The 10,000-nt window shown below is 55.0% G+C and overlaps 1 protein-coding gene across 1 annotated transcript in view; it reads right to left on the bottom strand.

The window, feature by feature from the left end:
- Nucleotides 1–8,889: 8,889 nt before the first annotated feature.
- Nucleotides 8,890–10,000, bottom strand: part of LOC138861441 (uncharacterized) — a 17,373-nt gene continuing 16,262 nt past the window's right edge. Inside the window, exon 3 of the transcript XR_011398502.1 lies at nt 8,890–9,008. The gene's annotated coding sequence lies outside the window, so the exon portion shown is untranslated. The remainder of the gene's footprint in view (nt 9,009–10,000) is intronic.

Genomic DNA, 10,000 nt, shown 5'->3' on the forward strand with positions numbered 1-10,000 from the left:
GCCTGCCTGCTTGCTTGCCTGCCTGCCTGTTTGCCTGTCTGCTTGCCTGCTTGCCTGTCTGCCTGCCTGCTTGCCTGCCTGTCTGTCTGTCAGCCTGCCTGCCTGCCTGCCTGCCTGCCTGTCTGCCTGCCTGCCTGCTTGCCTGTCTGCCTGCCTCCTCCCTCCCCTGCCGCCTCCCCCTGCCTGCCTGCCTGCCCTCTGCGTCCCGCTTCCTTTGCCTCCTGCCGCCTTGCTTGCTTGCCTGCCTGTCTGCCTGCCTGCCTGCCTGCCTGCCTGCCTGCCTGCCTGCCTGCCTGTCTGTCTGACTGCCTGCCTGCCTGCCTGTCTGACTGCCTGCCTGCCCCCCTATTCACCTCACCCCCCTTCAGAAGCCTCTCCACCTCGGTCCCAAAAGCCCTAACTCCTTTCGTGGGGGGAGGGGGAGGGGGAGGGGGGGGGGTAATGAGACACACGCCAGCCCCGCTGAGGTAACAAACCCATCATGGAAACCCATCGACAGGAAGACTGGGGGTGGGGAAGGGGGGATGGGTAAATGGGGAGGGGGCGAAGAGGGGCGAGGGGGGCTCGGAAGGAGGGGGAAAAAGGTAGAGAGGGAGGAGGGGCAATGATTATTAGTAATGGAGAGAGGGAGAGAGACGGGAAGAGGGAGGGAGGGAGAGAGACGGGAAGAGGGAAAGAGGGAGAAAGACGGGAAGAGGGAGAGTGTGGGTGAGAGGGCGACGGAGGGAAGGCGGGAGGTTCATCGGCGAAGGGGGAGGGTAGTTGGGGGGAAGTTACCTTATGGGATTAAATGAGGGGGGAGGAGGAGGAGGAAAAGGGAGGAGGGGGGACCAGGAAGAGGAGGAGGAGGAGGAGGAGGAGGAGGGGGAGGAGGAAGAGGAGAGGGAGACAAACAAGAAGGAGGAGGAGAGAAGAGAGACACAAGAAGAAGGAGGAGGAGAGGAGGGAGACACACAAGGAGGAAGAGGAGGAGGAGAGGGAGAGACAAAGAAAGAGGAGAGGAAAGAAGAGGATGGAAGGAAAAGAAATGGATAAAAAGAGGAGAGAGACACACAAGGAGGAAGAGGAAAGAGACACACAAGGAGGAAGAAGATGAGAGGAAAGAGACAAGGGGAGGAAGGAGGGAGAGGAGAGAGACAAGGGAACGGAGGAGGGAGGGAGGGAGGGAGAGGAAAGAGACAAGGGACGAAGGAGGGAGGGAGAAAGAGGAGAGAGACAAGGGACGAAGGAATGAGGGAGGGAGGAAGAGGAGAGAGACAAGGTAACGAAGGAGGGAGGGAGGGAGAAAGAGGAGAGAGACAAGGGGACGAAGGAGGGAAGGAGGGAGGGAGAGGAGGGAGACAAGGGGACGAAGGAGGGAGAGGAGAGAGACAAGGGAACGAAGGAGGGAGGGAGGGAGAGGAAAGAGACAAGGGACGAAGGAGGGAGGGAGGGAGGGAAAGAAAAAGAGAGAGAGAGACAAGGGGACGAAGGAGGGAGGGAGGGAGAGGAGAGAGAGACAAGGGACGAAGGAGGGAGGGAGGGAGAGGAGAGAGACAAGGGGACGAAGGAGGGAGGGAGGGAGAGGGAGAGGAGAGAGACAAGGGACGAAGGAAGGAGGGAGGGAGAGGAGAGAGACAAGGGACGAAGGAGGGAGGGAGGGAGGGAAGGGAGAGGGACGAGGGGACGAAGGAGGGAGGAAGGGAGAGGGAGAGACATGGGGACGAAGGAGGGAAGGAGGGAGAGGAGAGAGACAAGGGACGAAGGAGGGAGGGAGGAAGGGAGGGAGAGGAGAGAGACAAGGGGACGAAGGAGGGAGGGAGGAAAAGGAGAGAGACAAGGGGACGAAGGAGGGAGGGAGGGAGGGAGGGAGGGAGGGAGGGAGGGAGGGAGGGAGGGAGGTAGAGGAGAGAGACAAGGGGAGGAAGGAGGGACGGAGGGAGAGGAGAGAGACAAGGGACGAAGGAGGGAGGGAGGGAGGGAGGGAGAGGAGAGAGACAAGGGGACGAAGGAGGGAGGGAGGGAGTGGAGAGAGACAAGGGGAGGAAGGAGGGACGGAGGGAGAAGAGAGAGACAAGAGGACGAAGGAGGGAGGGAGGGAGGGAGGGAGGCAGAGGAGAGAGACAAGGGGACGAAGGAGGGAGGGAGGGTGGGAGAGGAGAGAGACAAGGGGACGATGGAGGGAGGGAGGGAGAGGAGAGAGACAAGGGACGAAGGAGGGAGGGAGGGAGGGAGGGAGGGAGAGGAGAGAGGCAAGGGGACGATGGAGGGAGGGAGGGAGAGGAGAGAGGCAAGGGACGAAGAAGGGAGGGAGGGAGGGAGGGAGAGGAGAGAGACAAGGGGACGAAGGAGGGAGGGAGGGAGCGAGAGGGGAGTGACAAGGGGACGAAGGAGGGAGGGAGAAAGAGGAGAGAGACAAGGGACGAAGGAGGGAGGGAGGGAGGGAGGGAGGGAGAGGAGAGAGACAAGCGGACGAAGGAGTGAGGGAGGGAGGAAGAGGAGAGAGACAAGGTAACGAAGGAGGGAGGGAGGGAGGGAGAGGTGAGAGACAAGGGGACGAAGGAGGGATGGAGGGAGAGAGAGGAGAGAGACAAGGGGACGAAGGAGGGAGGGAGGGAGAGGAGAGAGACAAGGGATCGAAGGAGGGAGGGAGGGAGGGAGAGGAGAGAGACAAGGGGACGAACGAGGGAGGGAGGGAGGGAGAGGAGAGAGACAAGGGGACGAAGGAGGGAGGGAGGGAGGGAAGGAGGGAGAGGAGAGAGACAAGGGACGAAGGAGGGAGGGAGGGATGGATGGAGGGTGAGGAGAGAGACAAGGGACGAAGGAGGGAGGGAGGGAGGAAGAGGAGAGAGACAAGGGGACGAGGGAGGAAGGGAGGGAGAGTGAGGATAGAGACAAGGCGACGAAGGAGCGAGGGAGGGAGAGGAGAGAGACAAGGGAAGAAAGGATGGATGGAGGGTGAGGAGGGAGTCAAGGGGATGGAGGAGGGAGGGAGGGAGGAAGAGGAGAAAGACAAGGGAATGAAGGAGGGAGGGAGGGAGAGGAGAGAGACAAGAGGACGGAGGAGGGAGGGAGAGGAGAGAGATGAGGGGACGAAGGAGGGAGGGAGAGGAGAGAGACAAGGGGACGAAGGAGGGAGGGAGGGAGGGAGAGGAGAGAGACAAGAGGACGGAGGAGGGAGGGAGGGAGGGAGAGGAGAGAGACAAGAGGATGGAGGAGGGAAGGAGAGGAGAGAGACAAGGGGACGAAGGAGGGAGGGAGAGAGGGAGAGGAGAGAGAGAAGAGGACGGAGGAGGGAGGGAGGGAGGGAGAGGAGAGAGACAAGGGGACGAAGGAGGGAGGGAGGAAGAGGAGAGAGACAAGGGGACGAAGGAGGGAAGGAGGGAGGGAGAGGAGAGAGACAATGGACGAAGGAGGGAGGGAGGGAGAGGAGAGAGACAAGGGACGAAGGAAGGAGGGAGGGAGAGGAGAGAGACAAGAGGACGAAAGAGGGAGAGGAGAGAGACAAGGGAACGAAGGAGCGAGGGAGGGAGGGAGAGGAGAGAGACAAGGGACGAAGGAGGGAGGGAGGGAGGGAGGGAGGGAGGGAGGGAGGGAGAGGAGAGAGACAAAGGACGAAGGAGGGAGGGAGGGAGAGGAGAGAGACAAGGGGACGAAGGAGGGAGGGAGGGAGGAAGAGGAGAAAGACAAGGGAATGAAGGAGGGAGGGAGGGAGAGGAGAGTGACAAGGGATGAAGGAGGGAGGGAGGGAGAGGAGAGTGACAAGGGATGAAGGAGGGAGGGAGGGAGGGAGAGGAGAGAGACGAAGGAGGGAGGGAGGAAGAGGAGAGAGACAAGGGGACAAAGGAGGGAGGGAGGGAGGGAGAGGAAAAAGACAAGGGACGAAGGAGGGAGGGAGGGAGGGAGGCAGAGAAGAGAGACAAGGGGCCGGAGCAGGGAGGGAGGGGGGGAGAGGAGATAGACAAGGGGACAAAGGAGGGAGGGAGCGAGAGAAGAGAGACAAGGGGACGAAGGAGTGAGGAAGAAAGAGGAGAGAGACAAGGGAAGAAGGAGGGAGGGAGTGGGGGAGAGGAGAGAGACAAGGGGACGAAGGAGGAAGGAAGGGAGAGGAGGGAGACAAGGGGGCGAGGGAGGGAGGGAGGGAGAGGAGAGAGACAAGGGACGAAGGAGGGAGGGAGGAAGGGAGAGAGAGGAGAGAGACAAGGTGACGAAGGAGAGAGGGAGGGAGGAAGAGGAGAGAGACAAGGTAACGAAGGAGGGAGGGAGGGAGGAAGAGGAGAAAGACAAGGGAATGAAGGAGGGAGGGAGGGAGAGGAGAGTGACAAGGGATGAAGGAGGGAGGGAGGGAGAGGAGAGTGACAAGGGATGAAGGAGGGAGGGAGGGAGAGGAGAGAGACAAGGGACGAAGGAGGGAGGGAGAAAGAGGAGAGAGACAAGGGACGAAGGAGGGAGGGAGGGAGAGGAGAGAGACAAGGGGACGAAGGAGGGAGAGGAGAGAGACAAGGGAACGAAGGAGGGTGGGAGGGAGGGAAAGGAGAGAGACAAGGGGACGAAGGAGGGAAGGAGGGAGGGAGAGGAGAGAGACAAGGGAACGAAGGAGGGTGGGAGGGAGGGAGAGGAGAGAGACAAGGGACGAAGGAGGGAGGGAAGCAGGGAGAGCAGAGAGACAAGGGGACGAAGGAGGGAGGGAGAGAGAGGAGAGAGACAAAGGGACGAAGGAGGGAGGGAGGGAAAGCAGAGAGACAAGGGGACGAAGGAGGGAGGGAGGGAGAGGAGAGAGACAAGGGACGAAGGAGGGAAGGGGAATGAGGGAGAGGAGAGAGACAAGGGGACGAAGAAGGGAGGGAGGGAGGAAGAGGAGAGAGACAAGGGGACAAAGGAGGGAGGGATGGAGGGAGGAAGAGGAGAAAGACAAGGGAATGAAGGAGGGACGGAGGGAGAGGAGAGGGACAAGGGATGGAGGAGGGAGGGAGGGAGAGGAGAGACACAAGGGGACGAAGGAGGGAGGGAGGGAGGGAGAGGAGAGAGACAAGGGGACGATGGAGGGAGGGAGGGAGAGGAGAGAGACAAGGGACGAAGAAGGGAGGGAGGGAGGGAGGGAGAGGAGAGTGACAAGGGATGAAGGAGGGAGGGAGGGAGAGGAGAGTGACAAGGGATGAAGGAGGGAGGGAGGGAGAGGAGAGAGACAAGGGGAGGAAGGAGGGACGGAGGGCGAGGAGAGAGACAAGGGACGAAGGAGGGAGGGAGGGAGGGAGGGAGAGGAGAGAGACAAGGGACGAAGGAGGGAGGGAGGGAGAGAAGAGAGACAAGGGGACGAAGGAGTGAGGAAGAAAGAGGAGAGAGACAAGGGACGAAGGAGGGAGGGAGGGAGGGAGGGAGAGGAGAGAGACAAGGGACGAAGGAGGGAGGGAGTGAGGGAGAGGAGAGAGACAAGGGGACGATGTAGGGAGGGAGAGGAGAGTGACAAGGGATGAAGGAGGGAGGGAGGGAGAGGAGAGTGACAAGGGATGAAGGAGGGAGGGAGGGAGAGGAGAGAGACAAGGGAAGAAGAAGGGAGGGAGGGAGGGAGGGAGAGGAGAGTGACAAGGGATGAAGGAGGGAGGGAGGGAGAGGAGAGTGACAAGGGATGAAGGAGGGAGGGAGGGAGAGGAGAGAGACAAGGGGAGGAAGGAGGGACGGAGGGCGAGGAGAGAGACAAGGGACGAAGGAGGGAGGGAGGGAAAGAGGAGAGAGACAAGGAAACGAAGGAGGTAGGGAGGGAGGGAGAGGAGAGAAACAAGAGACGAAGGAGGGAGGGAGGGAGGGAGGGAGGGAGGGAGGGAGGGAGAGGAGAGTGACAAGGGATGAAGGAGGGAGGGAGGGAGAGGAGAGAGACAAGAGAACGAAGAGATGGGAGGGAGGGAGAGGAGAGAGACAAGAGGACGAAGGAGGGAGGGAGGGAGAGGAGAGAGACAAGGGGACGAAGGAGGGAGGGAGGGAGGGAGAGGAGAGAGACAAGGGGACGAAGGAAGGAGGGAGGGAGGAAGAGGAGAGAGACAAGGGGACAAAGGAGGGAGGGATGGAGGGAGGGAGAGGAGAGAGACAAGGGACGAAGGAGGGAGGGAGGGAGGGAGAGGAGAGAGACAAGGGGACGAAGGAGGGAGGGAGGGAGGGAGAGGAGAGAGACAAGGGACGAAGGAGGGAGAGAGGGAGAGGAGAGAGAGACAAGGGACGAAGGAGGGAGGGAGGGAGGGAGAGGAGAGAGACAAGGGGACGAAGGAGGGAAGGAGGGAGGGAGAGGAGAGAGACAACGGACGAAGGAGGGAGGGAGGGAGAGGAGAGAGAGACAAGGGACGAAGGAGGGAGGGAGGGAGGGAGAGGAGAAAGACAAGGGGACGAAGGAGGGAATGAGGGAGAAGAGAGAGATAAGGGGACGAAGGAGGGAGGGAGGGAGAGGAGAGAGACAAGGGGACGAAGGAGGGAGGGAGGGAGAGGAGAGAGACAAGGGGGCGAAAGAGGGAGGGAGGGAGGGAGGGAGAGGAGAGAGACAAGGGACGAAGGAGGGAGGGAGGGAGGAAGAGGAGAGAGACAAGGGAATGAAGGAGGGAGGGAGGGAGAGGAGAGTGACAAGGGGATGAAGGAGGGAGGGAGGGAGAGGAGAGAGACAAGGGACGAAGGAGGGAGGGAGGAAGGGAGGGAGAGGAGAGAGACAAGGGACGAAGGAGGGAGGGAGGGAGGGAGAGGAGAGTGACAAGGGATGAAGGAGGGAGGGAGGGAGAGGAGAGAGACAAGAGAACGAAGAGATGGGAGGGAGGGAGGGAGAGGAGAGAGACAAGGGGACGAAGGAGGGAGGGAGGGAGGGAGAGGAGAGAGACAAGAGGACGGAGGAGCGAGGGAGGGAGGGAGAGGAGAGAGACAAGGGCACGAAGGGGGGAGGGAGGGAGAGGAGAGAGACAAGGGGACGAAGGAGGGAGGGAGGGAGGGAGAGGAGATAGACGAAGGAACGAAGGATGGAGGGAGAGAAGGAGAGGAGTGAGACAAGGGGACGAAGGGGGGAGGGAGGGAGGAAGAGGAGAAAGACAAGGGAATGAAGGAGGGAGGGAGGGAGAGGAGAGTGACAAGGGATGAAGGAGGGAGGGAGGGAGAGGAGAGTGACAAGGGATGAAGGAGGGAGGGAGGGAGAGGAGAGAGACAAGAGAACGAAGAGATGGGAGGGAGGGAGATGAAAGCAGGGAAGGAAGGCCTCTCCGAGTGTGGCTCATAAACACATTTATATGTATAGACATATACATATTCATATATACATATATCTATCTCTATCTACATCTATTTCTTTATATATGAGTATATACACACAAGCCCACATACACACACATCATTTGGCAAATTTGTCTAACATAATATATCTCGAAAGCAAATATCGGCTCTGGGAACCCTACTAATTGGCAACTCCTGTTACACTCGCGCTCTACTGAGACACATAAATGGCGTCAAGATGCACAGAATACAAATGCCCAGGACACTACTTAGCATAAACACCATCGGGTCACATGGTGCCCTCAATATGCACAATAAAGGAATGGAAACCACTTCTTTTGTTGTTGTTTTTTTCCACTAAAAGCGCGGGCGCATGGCGGAAGGTGCCAATTAGTCCTTTTTCCCGAGACAATATTTCTTTGCGAGATATTATTACATGGTTCCAGAAATCGCTAAATGAAATGATAATATCTAATTCAAAATGAGTTCCTTGTATATCTCAAGGAATGAGGAGGTGTGTAATACTATGATAATAATGAAACATAACATTGATAATAATACTAATAACAGTAATGATGCTGATAATTAAAATGGTAACAATAATTTTAGTAATGATAATCATAATGTTAATGATAATAATATAAATAATAAGAATTACTTGCAATGATAGTTTAAATCATTACTTTTAATATTTTCAATAATCATTATCTTTAATGATAATGATGACAAATATTAATACCGATCAGAAACAAAACAACAAACATATCCAATAATGATTGTATCAAAAGGAATATCGTTCCTGCTGCCTCAGTAAAGTGTATTATCATTATTATCTATTATTATCAATATAATTATTATCGTCATTATCATTATTATTATGCTTTTTTCTTTTGTTCTTTAATTGATTACATTCATAGTTTTATTGATATGTTGTGTCCTTAATTCTATTGAGCCTTAGTATATTTTCTTTATTCTTTTATTTTCTATTGTATTATTTATATATGTTTCTGTCTTTTCTTTTGTTTTATTGTCATAATCATTATTTTCTTATATTTATCCTTTCCATTCTATAATCACTATCATTATTAGCATTATCATTGTATTTGTAAATGATTATTTGGAATGAAAATGATAAAGAACAATCCTATGAATTATAAAAATAAAAATAAATATAAAAATAACTACGAATTATAAAAATAAAAATAATTATAAACGTAAAAATAATTATAAAAAAATATAAAAATAACTATGAATTATAAAAATAAAATTAATCATAAAAATAAAAATAATTATAACAATAATAATTATAAAAATAAAAATAAAAATAATTATAAAAATAACTATGAATTATAAAAATAAAAATAATTATAAAAATAAAAATGATTATGAAAATAACTATGAATTATAAAAATAAAAATGATTATAAAAATAACTATGATTGTGAAAATAACTATGAATTATAAGAATAAAAATGATTATAAAAATAACTATGAATAATAAAAATAAAAATAATTATAAAAATAAAAATGATTATGAAAATAACTATGAATTATAAAAATAACTATGATTGTGAAAATAACTATGAATTATAAAAATGAAAATTATTATAAAAATAACTATGATTGTGAAAATAACTATGAATCATAAAAATAGAAATCTAAGAAAAAGACCGCAGTGCAGTCTCGTCCCCTCACCAGCGAGGTCTGTGGCGTTGGGGTCGGCGCCCCTCGACACCAGCAGCTCCACGACGGAGGTGTGGCCGTTCCCTGCGGCGCCATGCAAGGGCGTCTGGCCTGAGGGAGGAAGAAGTGTGAGAGAGAGAGAGAGACGCGGGCGGAGAGAGAGAGGGAGGGAGGGGAGGGGCAGAGGAGAGGAGAGAGTGTAAAAATATGGAGCTGTTTTCCGACTGGCTGGCACCAGTGTGATGATACAATGCGCGAGCTGCCTTCACTCGGTGGGTGCCGAGGCGGCCAGGCGCTGGACTGACGTCGTGATGTGGTGCCGAGGCGGTCAGGCGCTGGACTGACGTCGTGATGTGGTGCCGAGGCGGTCAGGCGCTGGTTTGACGTCGTGATGTGGTGCCGAGGCGGTCAGGCGCTGGTTTGACGTCGTGATGTGGTGCCGAGGCGGTCAGGCGCTGGTTTGACGTCGTGATGTGGTGCCGAGGCGGTCAGGCGCTGGTTTGACGTCGTGATGTGGTGCCGAGGCGGTCAGGCGCTGGTTTGACGTCGTGATGTGGTGCCGAGGCGGTCAGGCGCTGGTTTGACGTCGTGATGTGGTGCCGAGGCGGTCAGGCGCTGGTTTGACGTCGTGATGTGGTGCCGAGGCGGTCAGGCGCTGGTTTGACGTCGTGATGTGGTGCCGAGGCGGTCAGGCGCTGGACTGACGTCGTGATGTGGTGCCGAGGCGGTCAGGCGCTGGTTTGACGTCGTGATGTGGTGCCGAGGCGGTCAGGCGCTGGTTTGACGTCGTGATGTGGTGCCGAGGCGGTCAGGCGCTGGTTTGACGTCGTGATGTGGTGCCGAGGCGGTCAGGCGCTGGTTTGACGTCGTGATGTGGTGCCGAGGCGGCCAGGCGCTGGTTTGACGTCGTGATGTGGTGCCGAGGCGGTCAGGCGCTGGTTTGACGTCGTGATGTGGTGCCGAGGCGGTCAGGCGCTGGACTGACGTCGTGATGTGGTGCCGAGGCGGTCAGGCGCTGGACTGACGTCGTGATGTGGTGCCGAGGCGGTCAGGCGCTGGACTGACGTCGTGATGTGGTGCCGAGGCGGTCAGGCGCTGGCTTG

This window comes from Penaeus vannamei, unplaced genomic scaffold, assembly GCF_042767895.1.
Source record: "Penaeus vannamei isolate JL-2024 unplaced genomic scaffold, ASM4276789v1 unanchor5376, whole genome shotgun sequence".
In the NCBI taxonomy this organism is placed as follows: domain Eukaryota; kingdom Metazoa; phylum Arthropoda; class Malacostraca; order Decapoda; family Penaeidae; genus Penaeus; species Penaeus vannamei.